The sequence below is a fragment of the Sparus aurata genome, chromosome 7, assembly GCF_900880675.1.
Source record: "Sparus aurata chromosome 7, fSpaAur1.1, whole genome shotgun sequence".
In the NCBI taxonomy this organism is placed as follows: domain Eukaryota; kingdom Metazoa; phylum Chordata; class Actinopteri; order Spariformes; family Sparidae; genus Sparus; species Sparus aurata.
The window spans coordinates 32,377,353-32,395,379 of NC_044193.1; the positions used below are offsets into that span (position 1 = coordinate 32,377,353).

General features: G+C 44.6%; 2 long non-coding RNA genes across 2 annotated transcripts; one reads left to right on the top strand and one right to left on the bottom strand.

Moving 5' to 3' along the window:
• Positions 1–4,107: 4,107 nt before the first annotated feature.
• Positions 4,108–5,618, bottom strand: LOC115584368 (uncharacterized). Its single transcript, XR_003984529.1, has 3 exons — positions 5,346–5,618; positions 5,184–5,260; positions 4,108–5,103 (listed from the first exon to the last, which is right to left on the bottom strand). It is a non-coding gene; the product is annotated as an uncharacterized LOC115584368 (long non-coding RNA).
• Positions 5,619–14,347: 8,729 nt separating this feature from the next.
• LOC115584367 (uncharacterized) lies at positions 14,348–15,301 on the top strand. Its single transcript, XR_003984528.1, has 2 exons — positions 14,348–14,670; positions 14,851–15,301. It is a non-coding gene; the product is annotated as an uncharacterized LOC115584367 (long non-coding RNA).
• Positions 15,302–18,027: the final 2,726 nt, after the last annotated feature.

Genomic DNA, 18,027 nt, shown 5'->3' on the forward strand with positions numbered 1-18,027 from the left:
ACTTACTAAACACATCCGTTAACACCAAAACGTTTTCCAGCCCATTGCGAGAGGGTTCAAGCAGTGTAAAATCAATGGCCACGATCTCGTTTGGCCGAGATGCAAGCAGGTGGCCCATATAACTATGTGGGACCCGTCCTGAGTCCTTGGCTATTTGACAGCGCTCACACTGTTGGACCCAGTTCTTAATATCTGATGCCATCCCTGGCCAATAGCCACGTTGCCGGACTAACTCAATAGTCCTCTCTATGCCCTGGTGACCATGCTCCTGATGGAGCTGATGCAGTGTTTCCTGCTTGAGCACAGCAGGCAAGACCAGTTGAAGGAACTCTTCCCCGCCGTCAGAACGAAAGACCCGGCGGAAGAGCACCCCATCTTCTTCAACCAGACGGTCCCATTGACGCAAAAGTGCAGTTGCTGGATGGGAAAGCTGCCGCCTCTCAGCTGAGGTGGGAAGCGACCCACGATGCCAAAAAAACAAAACCTCCTTCAGCAGGGGGTCATCCTCCTGCATGCCGCGGAGGTCAGATGCAGAGTGGGATGGAAGAATGGAGACCAAAGACTGAGTGGCAGACACAACAGGACCCAGATGTAGATTTGACTGAATGCTGTTGGGGACCAAAGTGCCAGGCAAAAGTGGGGGGGCCAAACAAGGGGCAGGTACGTACTGTCGTGACAGTGCGTCGGCATTCCTGTTGCTGCGCCCAGAACGATATTTAATTTCCAGATCAAAAACAGCAAGCTCAGCAGCCCACCTATGTTCTACAGCTCCAAGTTTAGCAGACTGAAGGTGACCCAATGGGTTATTATCTGTGTACACAACACATTTATGTCCCAACAAATACTCCCGGAACTTCTCTGTAACGGCCCACTTGAGCGCAAGAAATTCCAGCTTCATAGAGCTGTAGTTGGACATATTGCGCTCAGTGGGCCGAAGACCCCTACTAGCATAAGCCACTGGTCTCACACCACTATCTGTCTCCTGTGAAAGCACAGCTCCAAGCCCACTATGGCTGGCATCAGTCTCAAGAATAAAGGGGCGTGAAAAGTCCGCGTAGGCCAGCACTGGGGCGGAGACCAGCTTGGACTTCAGAGCATTAAAGCTCCCCTCACACAGAGGCGTCCAAGCCGCCCCCAGTGCCTGACCTGACCCCTTTCTCGACTTAGTTCCAGCGAGATCAGCCACCAACTGATGCAAAGGCTTGGCCAGCTTTGCAAAACCATCAACAAAGCGCCGATAGTAACTAGCAAAACCCAAAAAGGAGCGCAGCTCTGAGATGTGACGGGGGCGCTGCCAATTAGCCACAGCCTCAACTTTTTTGGGATCTGTAGAAACTCCCTGACTCGAAATGACATGCCCCAAGTACAACACCTGCTGCTGGAAAAATGCACACTTTTCAGGTTTGGCTTTGAGGCCTTCTCTCTGAAGCCGATCGAGCACCATCTCCAGCCGCTGCAGATGTTGCTCAACAGAAGATGAGTAGATGATTATATCATCCAGGTACAGCAGCAGGGATTGACCCTGCTGATCTCCGAACATCCGCTGCATCAGCCGCTGGAAGGTGCTCGGGGCGTTGCAGAGGCCAAAAGGCATCCGGTTAAATTCAAAAAGACCAAAGGGGGTACAAAAGGCAGTCTTGGAACGGTCCTGCTCAGCCACCGGCACCTGATTGTACCCGCTGGCCAGGTCGATGGTGGAAAACCAGCGGGCCCCCGAAAGGGCGTCCAAACTTTCCTCAATGCGAGGCAGTGGGAAAGCATCCTTTCGGGTCTTGCTGTTGAGTAACCGATAGTCCACACACAGCCGCAAGCCACCGTCCTTCTTCCTCACCAAAACAATAGGGGACGCATAAGGACTACTGCTCTCACGGATGACTTGTGACTCAAGAAGCTGGTTAATGTGGGTCTTTACGACCTCGTACTCTGAGGGAGGGATGCGGCGATACCTCTGCCGTACAGGGACATCATCGAGCAGACGTATATCGTGCGAGATAAGATCGGTGCACCCTAAATCCCCATCATTAACCGCAAAGACAGAGCCATACTTCTCCAGCAAAGACCTCACACTGGTCTGTTCCTGCTCAGTTAAGGCAGATGAATCTAATGATCCTATTCTATCGAGGACTGTAGGGGTGGCTACCTGGGAGGACACCGTCGCCACGGCTGACCCCAACTCAGTCACCCCTGCAGGCAAGCTAACAACCTGAGCAGCATTCAGGACACCAAGGCTAGTCCGGGGGTAAAGGAGGACTTCCGCTTCTCCAACGTTGACGACTGGAACACACACAGTACCATGAACAACCTTTAACAGGCATGGGGAAGCCAACAACCCTGCTGGTAACCCGGACTCGGGAGGCTCGAATAAAACACTCTGACTAGCAAACTGCTCTGAACAGGTACCAGTGACCAGCTTCATCATGCCACCGGGTATCCGCACCACCCGCTTGCCTCGGACCCTGACGGCACCAGTGAGGCTCGAGATGACCTGGGTTGAAGACTGGTGGCACTTCTGGAGGGCGGCCAGGACTGGGCCAGGCGCCCCTGACACAAAGGGTGATTCAAACAGCGAAGACCCAAGCACACCAAAGAGCTCTTGATAACATCTGCGAATTACGTTCATTCCCAGGATTCCAGGAACAAAAGATGAAGCACCAGGGGGGTCTTTCACAACAAGGATGCCACAGCAGGGCACCACCTTGCCACACAGTTCCACGTCGAGCTCCAAATAACCAATGTACGGGATGGCTAAGCCATTAGCCGCACGCAGCTGTAGCCACTGACAAGAACGAAGGCGATCATGGCCCCAAGGTTCAAACTGGGCCAAAAAGAAGCTTTCAGTAATGGTGGAAACCATGGAACCAGTATCCACCAGACATTTGACACCAATTCCCCCAATGGACACGTTAATATTTGGACAGGAAGCAATCAGCTCCGCTGCTGCACCTGGCTGTGAGCCTAGGGACTCCCCAACTGAGCTGTGGCTCGGCAGCTCAGCGGGCTTCAGTTTCCCGACTGCTGGGAAGAACGAGAAGACATGACAGCATGTGGATTGAAACCAGTGACAGAGTTAGCACGCCAGCGGGGAAGAACTCGCTCACCGTCACACTCACGGGCAAAATGGCCAGGCTGTTGGCACCTCCTGCAAACAACAGGGCCAGAACGGGACCCCGGACCCGATGGAGGAGGGGCCTGCAAAGCAGCTACTGTCTGGGCTAGCTGGTTCAGCTGCTCCTGCTGACGTTTCAAGAGGTCCATTACTGCTCCCAATCCTGGCTCTTGGGGAGCAACTTGAGGGACTTGATGGAAACGGCCCTGCACTCCATATTGGAGACCATAAGATGTTGGTAATGAAGAGCTGCGACCCCTAGAGCCCCCTGGAAGACCCTCTCTCTCCCATCTAATAGCCTCACTACGCAGCCCCAACAGGGTGATGGTGGGCTGGCGACGAACTAGCTGCTTAAGCTCACGACGAAGGGAGCTGTCAAGGACATGCTCTATGAACTGATCCCTAAGAAGAACGTCAGCATTGGGCATTCCATCAGGCGCCTGCCGCTCAACCTGGGCCATTAAAGCCATAAGAGCTAGTGAGAATTCCTGCAGTGTCTCCCCTTCCTGTTGGTGGCGAGAAAAGAAAGCCTGCTGTAAGGTGACATATGCCTGGCTACAACCATACAGCTCCTTTAAGATGGCAAGAATCTGGGCTGGATCTCTCTGCTCTGCGGCAGAGCGAAACTTGATCTCTTCCTTCGCCTCTCCCTCCAAGTGGTCAAAGATAAACAATGCCTGCTCTGCAGCAGGAAGGTGCCGAGCACGCGCACATGCCTGAAACTCTTCTACCCACTCAACAATGCCTATACCCGATTTACCATTAAACATGGGACACTTACGATCTCGTGGGATCACAACCAACCGCTCTGCGAGAGCAGCCGAGACACCGACAGCGGGGGCATGACCAGCCGGACCAGCAGAGGTTGAAGCTGCCCCAGCAGGGCCCCCTGGGGAAGCAGCACGCTCCTGGTGGAGTCGCTCGTTGTCCGCCCTGAGCTGCAACACCAGCTCCTTAAGCTGTTGTACCTCCTCATCCATGTTGCCTGGAAAACACTACAAGATAATATGAAACATGGAACACTGGACTGAACACTGCTGTTTTGGCTATACCACTGTACAAATACCGACGTCAATGGGAAAAACAAAACAAAAAGATAAATACCTATAACAAAAAAAAAACGTCTCTGACCCTTTAAAATGTGGTGATCCTGCCGACAACGCCAAATTGTGGCAAGTGGAGGGTAATAAGGTGTCACCGACAACGCCACCTGGGGAGTTTCGCCCCAGGAAATAGTTAATTGTGGAAAAGGAATAATTGATTACCTTTATTACAGGTCGCACAGTCCGAAATTACCACAGGCGAGAGACGTTTTTAGAAAAATCTAAACAGTTTTATTTAACAGTTAATTAATAAGACAGACATCATTGGCTGACTCACTTGCTGCTAGGCTGTGGCCAAATGAAGGGGTGAACAGGGCTGAGGTTACCTTGGTGCCCGAAATCAAATCAAGGGAGGGAGAATTAACAAAAGCACCCGTGACACTGCACACACACACATTCGTGAAGAAAAGGGTCCACCACCAGGGATTAGGTCACCGTCAGGGGCCCACAGCACCTGTCCACAAACAAAAAGAATATAACCAAGCCTCACAGTCCTAGCACAGCCACTTTAACACACACACACACACACACACAATACATTAATTGAATAACAATACATTAATTGAATAACAGGGAAATAAACAAAGACCCAAATCAAGAAAAAGGTTATTAAACCATGTTAACTAAATAATAGAGAGGAGTCTCATTCCCAAAACACAATACAAATCTTAATTATATTAATTAATGAAGTTCCCAGGGGCAGCAATCTAAGCCCCAGTGCCAGCTCCGCTACAAGCCTCTGAGGTCAATTGACCTCCGACGCAGCTCCGAAGAGCCGAGGAGACACAAAACACAGTTGCAGTATAACCAAAACAGCAGTAGGTCCAGGAGGTGATGGCTTCCGTGTCTTTAGACCTCACCGGCACAGCGTCGTGGAGAGTCAGAATAAATATTCTAAGGCAACACACAAAATAGCAATCAGCTGGAGGCGGAACAACAGAATGGAAAGCGAAGAGCGGACAACGCCGACTTACCACGTGGAGAACACAACGACACCCAGATGGGCTTCCAGAAGGACGACCCAGCCCCACGGCACCAGCAGTCTGCCACACTGCAGCGGAGACAACTGTGTCACATTTACACAATCGACAAGTGAGTGGGGAGAAGAGGCAGCGGTGCGCTTTACCGCGCCTTACCTGTGCGCTGCAGAGATAACGTGCGTCTGCAGAGATAACGTGCATCTGCAGAGATAACGTGCATCTGTGGTGAAGATGCCAAGGACGCTCCAACGCCAGCAGAGCCACACCACCTGAGCTCCACCACGCTGACATCCACTCCGCCACCACTGAGGACGAGCAGAACGGCAAAAGGAGAGGGCGCGCCAGGTAAAACCACCTGCTATATAGAGGAGTGACCGCCCATCAATCAGTGCACCAGAGAGACACAGCGCCCCGCTGTGAGGAGGGGTGAGGGTGCTCAGGCTACACCTACAAATAAATATAATTATTCGAAGATTTAACTCTGCAATAACATATAGTTATAAGCAGTTTGGACAGTAAATGCCATGGAACAGGCATAGCTTGGATAGAATTGTACTGTAAGGCTAAATTTGAACTAAAATTTTAATTGCACTTTGCATGTTTGCTTTTTGCAAACAGAAATCTAAAATATAATGATACTAAAGGCAGTTTCAGGATGTCAACTTCCCTGGAGACACATGTTAATGTCTTTTTCCTGTTTCTCAACAGTCCCACAAAGCATTAACTATCATCAGTGGGCAATTTGGGTCATCTGCATCTGCCACAATTGTGCCTTACTGTGATTTAATTACACTTCAAATACATTTACATCTGGTTTAATATGATCCTAGCTGTGTATGTGAGTGAACTGCTATCAGCAACAGAATTCATTTATCACACTTTAGGATGTCAAAAAAAAGAAAGAAAAAAAGATCAGTAGCTTTTGGAATTCTGTATTTTTGCAGTCAGAGATAGAGTTTCACCACTGGGGAACCATGTTTTAAGAAGCAGCCTATACTGTACAGATGGAGTCACATTACTTGGCCACCTGATTTGCACAACCTATTATTGGATTGTATTATATGGCATCATGCACAGTACTGTACTTGCAATTCCTTTTAGTACTCTCTTTTACAGAGTAAACAAGCACATACCTACCTTGTTACCTCAACGTAAAACACACTTCATTCAAACTTGACATAAGCGTGATAAAACTCACAAAACAATCCTTGTTCGTCTTTCCACAATCACCTCTGGTTTGGTCGCAAATAATCCCATTAAGGTGTGAAAACATTAGCTACGCATACCGTTTTCCCTCACTGCTGGTGTTTAACTCTCCCTCTCTCCTCTGCAGCTTATTGCCTCTCCTGTCCTTGCTACCATATCTACAATGGATCATAGTCCGGGTCAGAGCCACTGTAAATCACCTCCATTATCTATCCTCTGTCTTGGAAGTGGTATCTCAAAGGCCGTGATCAGCCCCACTCAGTCAGTTGTCAAGCAGTGTTTACTGAGCCCTTTTTCTCATGATACATTTAAACAGTCAGGTCACAGTTGATAATTTTCTCGTCGACTGAGAGCAAAATCTTTACATGACCTTAACCAGTGCTTTCTGGAGTCTAAAATTAACTGTACGTGCTGTAGGAAATTAAATGATATGCATCATGAATGCTTCATGTTGATGTTGCAAATGAGTAACATATACATAGAGTTGCTCAATTACACCAGAACTGCATAATGTGACTTTCACTTAATTATGATTCATATTTTTGGAATAAAAGGGAAACGTGTTAATTAAGTTGTTCTGTGTTAATGTTAGACATTAAATCACCTGTGTGCAAGATATGAGTGTTATTAGGGCCCGAGCAGGTCGCAGACCTGTGAGGTCCCTATTGTAAGAATTGAAAGAGAAAGAATTATTCTTCTGCGGTTTAACTGCTGTTTTGGAAGCCTGAACATACCCCAAAACTCACAAAATTTTGAACATACTTCACATCTGGCGAAAAATGTTATAATTTAATGTCATTGGGCATGGGCGTGACCTGCAGGCTCTGTAGCGCCCCCTATTGTTCTTGCCTGCCTTCAGCATGCGCATAGATGAACAAAATTCGTTACACAGATTCACCATGAGCAGTCGCACAAAAAAGTTGCGGGACCGATGCCGTCACTCCAACAGGAAGCCTGCCATTTTGATGTGTGGCGGCATTTTTGTCCAATTCATGCCTACTTTGAAAACTATCTTCTCCTAGAGCTTTAAACGCCACAGTCTTCACATTAACTCAATTATCATCTTCATGCCTTGAAGAACAAAAGTTATGGAAATCTTTCAGCTATGTCATACTCAAGTGGGCGGGTCGGTGGAAACAATTTTTTTCCCTCGCTGTCAAGCATCAAGGCTTTATTACTTCAACATACAATTTCCTATCCACACCAAACTGTTCATAAGTGTAGAGGCTGTCTCCTCGAATTAATCTCTGCATCAATACTAATTCGGCCATTTTGATTTTGGCCGCCATTTTGAAATATTGCCAATCTTCGTACTTAAATTATCTCCTCCTACAGACGTAACACCACCGACTTCACAGTCACTTAGTATCATCCTCTGACCTTGAAGATGAAAAGTTATGGAAATCTTTATCCTACGTCATACCTGCTGGCCGCGGTGGAGCGGTCAATTCAAATTCTTCGCCGTAAAGCATCGAGTCCTCATAACTTCTTCATACAATTTCCTATCTCGGCCAAATCTCTCAGGAATGTAGAAGGAGTTGCCCTGAAAAAATCTGTGTTGTCATGGGGCGCTGTCGTGACCTGCGGGCTCTGTAGCACCCCCTATTGTGATGCCCCGCCTCCTACATGCACATAGAAGGACAAAATTTGGTACGCACATTCATCATGACCAGACGCACAAAAAACCTATTTGGACCCATACTCTCAGTCCAACAGGAAGTCAGCCATTTTGATGTGTGGCGGCGTTTTTGACAAATTCATGCCAACTTTGAAAACTATCTCGTCCTAGAGCTTACACACCACAGTCTTCACATTCACTCAGTATCATCTTCATGCCTTGAAGAACAAAAGCTATAGAAATATTTCAGCTGTGTCATACCTAGTGGGCGTGACGGCAGACGCCATTTTTTCCCTTTGCTGTCAAGCATCAAGCCCTTATAACTTCCACATGCAATGCCCCATCTCCACAGATTTCCTCATAAATGTAGACAGTCTCGCCCTGAATACATCTACACAGCTATACAAAGTCGGCCATTTTGAATTTGGAGGCCATTTTGAAATATTGCCGTACATCATGCTTTCCTTCTTCCTCCTACAGATTGGACACCACAGACTTCACAGTCAGTCAGTACACTCCTCGGACCATGCCAATGACACGCTAGGAAAATCTTTATCCTACGTCATACCTGCTAGCCGTGGCGGTGCCCGCCATTAAAATCCTTCATCATGAAGCATCAAGTCCTCATAACTTCTTCATACTATTTCCTATCTCGGCCAAATCGCTCAGGAATGTACAGGGAGTCGCCCTGAATAGATCTGGGCATCAATACTATGTCATATCCATAGCGCCACCCACTGGACACAGGACGTAAGTTTTATCTCAGTCAATTTAGGCTTCCTACATGCACGCACATGAAAGAAATTTGGCATGCATGTGTGTTATGACAAGACGCACAAAAAACTCATTTAGACCCATACTCTCAGTCCAACAGGAAGTTGTCAATTTTGAGTAGAAGCACAGCAATGTATGGTGTAAGTGATACAAGTCGTCCACTAGATTGCATTGTTGTCTTTCAAGTCACATGTATCCTATTTGGTTAGAAAGGTCTGAATAACCTCTGAATAATTCCATTCTATTCCAGGAAGTCAACCTCATATTTATCAGATTTTATTGAAACTTCAAAATGTGGCAGCATGCACTTTATAGAATAAAAACTAGCAAACAAAGCAGATCAAAAGCTTGACATTGATAGACAGCCATAAATACATTTTTGAAAGAAGGCAAGTGAAGCATTATTTTACACTCATTTATGTGCAGTGATGACAAACATAGTCAGATGTACATGGCATTTACATGTAGTTTTGTCCAAATTGCACATTACAACATGGCACAATTGAAGGGTAATGTTTAGAGCCACATAATGGATAAGTCAGTGGTAGTTAATAATTAATTATAATTAATGTTAATAATATTATCGTAACATCTACCAACACTTTGGGCAGAGTGTTATCTCCTCTGACATGACTTTGTCCAGCAGAAGAAGCCACACACTGTTGTAGGAACTATAGCTAGCTAGTTACTAGCTGGTGGCAACCAGCACTAAGCATGCATCATGGTTAACTACTATGATAATTAAAGAATTCAAAGATTAAAAGGTGCTTGATTATTTACACAATATCATTTGAGTATTATTAACACACTACAAATTTGCTTTTTTTTTTTTATTGTGTCTATTGCTGCGATATCGTTTTTCATGATACCAATAATGGGAAATATTGATCTCCACCAACAAGCAATAGATTTATTGGAAATTATGACACTTTCAGTTTCAGAATTAGTTCTCAGCTCCTTGTCTTATACTGTGTACTTTGAATCTGGTGTAAGAGGTTTAAAGATTCACTCACAGATAGTGAGTGAAAACCATAGCGTGAAGGTGGTGCATGAAACCCTATCAGGTTTCCTCATTTTACAAGCCCAACCCTCATCAGACAGCTTTGGCTTCCATCCTTCTGTTGTGAGTCACTTACAGTTCAGTGGTGCTGACTTACAATGCACTGGTTGTTAGTTTCCATTGTGTAATCTGCTATGGCCATTTCCTCTAACCACAGAATGATTCACCATATACGTCATGTGAATAAGCCTTCACCAGCATTTACCTAGATAGTTAACTATAAAAAGTGTAAAACAGCACTTAAATATTAAAACCTGCTCCCGATGTTAGGAAATACTTATATTTATACTGATAAATATTGCAAGAAACCATGCCCATACACACATAGTATTGTGGGATTATATTTCATAATATATTTCATGAGAATAATATAGCCCAGTCACCAGAATAAAATGTTGGCAGTTAACATTTGTTGTTTACATCTTAGACTAAGAAGAAAACTCAGTGCTTTTACTTCTCCCAGCTGAAACTACAGAAGACTATCAGACTTCTTCTTGAGGTACAAAGGGGTTTTATTAATGAGACAGGTGTTGTCAAGTATCCCTTGGGTTCCGTGCAGACATCTTCTTTCACCGATTTTAAGCAACTACAGTAGAGCCTTCCTGTCCCGGGCTGAGCATGAACCATGCCAGTTTGTAATGTTTCCATTCAGGATGCTTCCTATTGCCCCTTTTTTAATCAGGGTGGTGATGTGTGAAAACCAGCATAGGTTCCCAGTGATGGTATTCAGTAGAACTTATTAACGTTGATCCTGGGTGATTTCTAAACTTGGTTGTGTGAGGTGTGTTTTACAAAGTCACTGCATGTCTTTACTGATGTGTGTATAAAGTATAAGCATGCACTGTGTCGTTATAGACCTTCCTCTGCATATGGTTGACCTGCACTGTGTTTCTTCACTCTGCACTGCCCAGTGACTTCACTTCTGCAGTGTGTGCTGCCATTAGCTGAAACACAACCCAGCATGTACAGACAGGAGAAATGAATCCCATATTTTCCATTCTATCTGCGCTCTATGTATCCACCTCTCCTCGCCTGTGCCACATTCTGATACGTCTGATTCACTTGGCAAAATTAACTGGCGGAAACGGAACATAGGTCATTGAATGCCAGCAGCAGAACATGCACTGCTCCTGATTTACAACTCAGTAACAAGATGTGAGGTGTGTGTGTGTGTGTGTGTGTTGAACCATCGGGAGGGGTGTGGTGTTGCCATAAATTCCTTGCAGATGATTTAAGAATGGAAGAATTGTGTCCGTCATTACAACATCATGTGATACTGACAGTTGAGGAAGATGTGGTGAGAATAATATTTGCAGCATTAGAGAGCAAACCCTTTCCTAAACAATGGAGTAGTGGCATAAGTGAGTTGGCTTCTTTTTTATGAGCAGGTCTGTCTTAAGGACCTGCTGATGTGGAAACACCACTGGCAGTTTATTTTACTGATATCCTCACCCACATACTCACCCATATAATGTTACCAACAGTTTGTTTAATGAGCCTCCATTATTTGTACTTTGTTTCTTTCCATTTAGTATGGTGGATGACTCTAACTCTAGAATTCCACCCGATGCATATGCGTCGCGTTCCGACTCCGTTCCTCCATTGTCCCGCAACCCCCATCGGCTGCACTTTTACTCCGGCATGGTGCAGCACTGCTGAACAGCTGTTCAGTTGCAAGACCGTGGAGTTCTCGCCATAATCACATAATCACGCACGACCACAGTTATAGGTATGTGTCATAAACACTGTCAACATGAAGTGTTCCCGCGACTGAAGGACTGGAAGAAGAGCTTGTATTTGTCCCTTTTTTCAGTTTTTTCTGCTGGCATTGACACAGTAAATTAAGCCGATATTAGGTTGTTGGTGTGTGACTTCCTGTCTGCTCTGTGTTGAATTTGGCTCAATTTCTGTGCCGTGCTTCGACATCCAACAGAAATAGAAGCCCTGCATATCCCCGGAAGGGTCCGGACTGCCTGACCTGCAACAGAGCAGATACACAACGCAGTGGAAGTTAACACATAGGCTAGAGTGAAACCTATCTGCTCTGCTGCCGTTGCAGAGCTGCGACGGACTGGAGCCAGACCGGAAATATTAAATTTTAAAATGAGGAGAAATGCATACAGTCGAATTTTAATCTTTAGTTTCTTCAGCCTGAGTGCACTTTTTGTGTAAATGTTTTATTTTAGCAAGCTTGCATTTAGGATCATTGCCACGGTTCAAAGTAGGAGCTCATGAAAAAAAACACTGTACTGTAACACTGTATGGGCATACTGTGAGGAATATCCCTCACTTGTTTCTCAGTCTGAAGCAGCACCTCATTGATGAGCAGCAGGAACCACAACCTCACCAAAACAGCAGGAAACGTCTGTCCTCAGCATCTGGTGCACACCCGCAAGGCCGCTGAAGCTCCTGAAGTCCACGGTCTCTTCTTACATTCATACAGCGGAAGAATGCAAGCAAATCCAAAGTTTCCAGCAGAACATTGCATTGTAGCAAGATGATCGCATCACATGTCGGTGGTTTTAATGTTGTAGCTGATCGGATTAAGTAGTTTTAGCAATTCATCACTTAAATTGAACATTTAATGAGATGTATATAATAATGAGACAAGAAAAGAGACAACTTCAAAATAAAACAGGAAAAAACAAAACCAGAAACTATGACAAAGTGATAGGATGCTTTTTAACTAGTGTCCATGAATCGATTGGACATATTTCCCTCATATATGTCTGCCACAGTTGCTCAAAATGGCTTTGTAGAAAAAAACAAGAAAAGTAAGGCACCAGGAGAACAAAGTGTTTTATTGGTATATAAATATCAGTGGGGTCGCTGGTTTAAGACAGTATGGAACAATACCAAGCCCTAACTGTGAGTTTCTTATGATACAGTAGCAGAAGTAGACTCATTCAAATACTGTACCATTCAATATAACCTGTGAGGACATGAAGGCAGAAGGAACTGTAGTCCAGTCCGTGCTTGCAACCTCATTTCTGCCACTACAGATTGTGTCCTTACGCTATTTATTTCTTTCTTTCTCTCTTCTTCTCTCCCTGTAGCAGTCTGCTGTTGCGAAACTAGGCGCTCAGTGAACAAAGAGCGGCTGAAACCCAAACATGCCGGCAGGCAGCATTCCATTTTAACTAGACCGACCATGTCTCAGAGGAAACTCACCCCTTTCTGACATTCCCCCTTACTGCAATATAAGCCTCCTCCCTGAGCATGTATCCTCTACACAACTCTTAACCAGGAAGCTGTAGACTCACCCAGTAGTACAATGGATGTATGAGTAAATAATAACACAAGGAAACGCCTGCATGTATATCTCGTCATTCATTTATCCAAAGCGCTTTTGCCCATTTTCCCACACACCAGTGACAGTGAGCTACAATTCAAGGTGCTCGCCTGAACATCAGGAGTCAGTATTTTTCTCAACAAGGACACTTGTACATGTGAGCATTCAATCACTTGGGACCAAATGGTTAAAGGAGACATATTATGCAAAACTCACTTTTTCGTTGCTTTAGTGTGTGTATTTGCATATCCGGAGTGCCTCCCCACCCCTTAAGAATGATTTCTGACCACTAAGTCAATGTTTTGTAAACGGACGCAGTCAGGAAATGTGTCTCTAAAGGAGCCAGTTGGATTTCACCCGCGCTGTTACGTAACAGAGCGGGTGATTTGAATACTCCCACCCTCATGCTGGATATCTCCTCCCACATTACGCCGGCTACCTGAACGATGATCCGCCATTTTCTCGCCTCACTCGTACGCGACAGCCTGACCGCTACCATGTACAACCCGAAAGCCAAGCACTCCTGCTATGTCATGAGATGCATGGATACTCATGTTTCCCTTCATTGCTTCCCTACCAAAGAGGATATCAGAGCGAAGTGGCTAAATTTTATTTTTCAGGGAAACGTCCCAGCTTCAGTGAGCAAAAGTGTTTTTGTCTGTGCCAGTCACTTCACGCCGGACTGTTTCAGCAACCAGGGTCAGTATAAAGCTGGACTGGCAACGAGATTGTTCCTAGAAGATGGCCGAGCAGCTAGCTAGCTAGCTCACCGTCCTCGAACAACTTCTCCGACGTGAATACGCATGGGAGACCGTCTCCTCCACATGCTCACGGCTGAGCAGACGGTATGAAATGGTCTCAGTTGTTCACGGACGGTGAGCTGCGTTAATTTATTATCATGTTGTGCTAAAGGAGGCTAAAGACTTCCTTTGTGTTAGTATTCATGTAACTACGTGTGTAGTGTTAGCTGCTTGCATGAGAGACCCGATCTGAGAGTACCAAAACGTTATCTGCAGTAAAGCAATCACTACTTTGTTTTGAAGCCGGAGACAGGGGTTACCTGCCTGCTGTGCTACGATTAACGTTAGTTATATGCAGACACGGACACAGAAAAGTTGCTTCGCAAATGTGTACGTTTTTGCTCACTTACTAAAATCTAATGTGAAATGAGGGATGTGCATGGGTTTGCTCGGATTGTGATTTGCCAGATTCTTCCTTATCAAATTGATTTTTGAATCATCATCAGAGGACATTTGAGTCCTGCATTTTTTTAAATACAGCTATTTATTTGAAAATAAATCACCATTTTCTGAATATTTTTTGCAATGTGTACAATGTGCTCGCATTCTTATTTAGCACTGTATTATTTTTCCTCCCAAGACTATACCTGGCAGCCCTGCACTTCAATGAAAATACAGACCGTCCACAGGCAACAACCTCAGCTGGTGAGCCACTGTTCAGGCTTCATTTCCAAAGTGGAAGAAAGGAGGAGAATACACAGCAAAGCCAGTGAAGGAGCAACCAACCTTTCGTAAGTTTTAAACCTTTTTATTGAAATCACACAGAAAAATGAAACAGACATTAAAAAATACTTGTAAAATAAATAAATATAAATTAACCAGTGTCTATGGCTTTTTCTAATTTTGTTTTTAATAAATATACGATAAAACACGATAAAGTACGCACAATATTTCACTTTTTCTAATTGCAGATTAGGTGGATGACATCTTGGACCTGGTGTTTGAGAAGGTTTTTCAGGACCCTGGTTCATACGCAGATGAGGTTTTGAAGATCTCCATTCCTGAGGTACTCTCTGCGCAGTTAGAAACGCTGGACAAGAAGGAGGTGATGGACCACTATGTGACAAGGTTCAGTCAAGGGCCGGTCTGAACCCCACGTAGATGCCTCGAGTGCCGGGGAACTCCATCCGTATACGCAGCACCACACAGCTGGGCAGTGCCACACAAACTCTTCAGCCCAGAAAGCCCCAACACCAGCTCTCAAAGCTCCTATATGCCAATTATCTGTAACGGCTGAACAGAGTGGATATATTTAGTTATACATTTATATTTAGACATAGTTTTTGATTTACCTTATATTTTTTTGTAAATATTTATATTACCTACTGTTTAACAACAGGCAATAAAAACTACTTGTACATTGTACAATCGAATCATTTTTTAAATTTCGCTCATCCCTTTTTGACCATGAAAAAGAAAAATGCCTTGTATTTCAATTTTAAAAGGAAAATCAAATAACCATTAGTTTGTTTTTTTTTTTTAAGTATTTTTTTGGCCTTTTATGGCTTTATTGATAGTACAGCTAAAGATGTGACAGGAAACAGGGAGAGAGAGGGGGAGCGACACGCAGCAAAGGGACCCAGGCCGGGAGACGACCCCGGGTCCGCTGCAGATCCTTGGCACATGGGACATGCGCTCTACCAAATGAGCTAAACGGCGCCCCTAACCATTAGTTTTTTGTTTTTTATCACACATTTCTGAAAGGAAAATCAAATGACCAAAAGATACATGGACCGTCCTCCTATTTTCAACCCAAAACAAAAGATATAACATACAAGGAAACCAAAACGAAATAATGAGTCTAATTTCCATTTTCCGTTATTGTCATACCATTTCTCATGGTACATTTCTGCAGTGTGGCCACGCTTTGCGCATGTTCAATGTATAGTCTGGTATCTTTGGCCGCTAATTACGTTTTCAATAAAGCATTGGGTGGGAAAAAAATCTGTGGTTGTGTAATATACTGCGGTCAAGCCAGCAGTGGTTCGCGTTTGCTTGGTCAAATCAGCCACACCTTTTTTTCTTTTTTCTTTTATGGCTTTATTGATAGTACAGCTGAAGATATGACAGGAAGCAGGAGGAGAGAGCGGGGGAGTGACATGCAGCAAAGGGACCCAGGCCGGGAGTCGAACCCGGGTCCGCTGCAGAACCTCGGCACATGGGACACACGCTCTACCAACTGAGCTAAACGGCGCCGCAGCCGCACCCTTTTTTTTTCAGTGCACGAATCTACTAACATTTACGGTAATTGTTATGCACCTGCTCTGACTGTGGGTCAGACTTCAGTCTTACAATCAGACTCTTGAAACATACCTTACTTATACAGTGGTATCCTTCCGGATTTCAAAGTAAAGGATGACGTGAGGAGAAAATAAAAAAGAACATTGTTTGCATAAGTAGTCCAAGATTCATATACCGCTGAAATTAGTACTTCCTAGACTACTTGCATGCATAATATGAAGTACTTTTACTGTGTACTTTTTGAGTAATCATGTGTCAAAGTCCTTAACAGAGAACAAGAATAAGTATTTTTTACCAAATTTGATGTAGAAATTTACTTGTATTTTTTGACTGTCATATGGCTCCTCCTTTGTTAAGTAAAAGATCGGTGTATCCAACACTGTGCAAATCTGAAACTTGGATTCATGAGAAGCAAGGCATTAAAAATTTACATTGCACTTCTATCATGTTGTGAAATCATCATTGATAAAAGCTAATGATTTAATAGTGATAGATTATTTAAAAGTATATGTTATTATTGGTGTATTATTAATGTATAATCATTACAAAACCTCCCTCTCAGCCCCATGTGAGGGGTTGGTGTATGACTTTTTTGGATTTTTTCTCAAGCTTTGGTCCTCACCAAATTTGAGGGTTCTGCACAAACCCCTTATCAAATCAAATCAAATCAAATCAAATCAACTTTATTTGTAGAGCACTTTTCATACATGGACATGTAGCACAAAGTGCTTTACACAAGAAAGATAGAACAATTATAAAGAAAGCCCCTCCCTCCCATCTTCCATACTATATACACGCACACATACATACACACACACACACACACGCGCGCGCACGCGCGCGAACACACACGTACACACACAGACACACACATACACACACACACACACACACCTGCACACTCTTACTACTGGCAATAAGGAGACATGGCAAGACACTGAGGACTGAGGAAACGCCACCTTTGGGGCCGTCCACACTGGGAGGAGTCACAGGCTGTGCCACGGGGGGCACCAGTGCCCGGGCCCCCCGACCCTGACAGACAACAGCTGGCCAGGCCGAGGGGACCCAAGGACAGCACCCCCAGCAGCAACCCGGACATAGCTCCCAGTGTGGAGGACCCCCCTGAGGAAACTCTGGAGTTAAACCTTAAAAACTAAAGACATAAGATAAGATAAAAACCCTGACAAAGGATAAGTAAATGGAGTGAACAGTTAAAAGGATATAAATACGTAAGATAGTAAAATAAAATAAAAATAGTACCGAAGATAAATAAAAATAAAATTATTTAAGATTAAAATAGTTTTTTTTTTTTTTAAAAACAAGATAAAAGCAACAGAACCACATACGAATGGAATAAGAATTTAAAATATTAGTTAAAAGCCTGATTAAAAAGGTGTGTTTTTAACCTTCCCTTAAAAATATCAACAGTCTCTGCAGACCTGAGGTTCTCCGGCAGGCTGTTCCACAAGCAGGGGCCATAGTGGCTAAATGCCGCCTCGCTGTGGGTTTTAGTTCTTGGTTATGAAAGGCTAGTGCCGGAGGACCTCAAGGTCCACGAGGGTTGATATGGTAAAAGCAGGTCAGATAAGTAGGAGGGCGCAAGGCCGTTTAGACATTTAAAAACCAGTAAAAGAACCTTAAAATCGATCCTGAAGCGGACGGGGAGCCAATGCAGTGACTCTAAAACTGGTGTAATGTGCTCCCGCCCTCTGGTCCTCGTCAGCACGCGTGCGGCTGAATTTTGTAATAATTGGAGATTTAGGGTGCTCTTTTTGGGAAGACCAGAGAGCAGGGCATTACAATAGTCTAAGCGACAGGAGATAAAAGCATGCATTAGCACCTCCGTA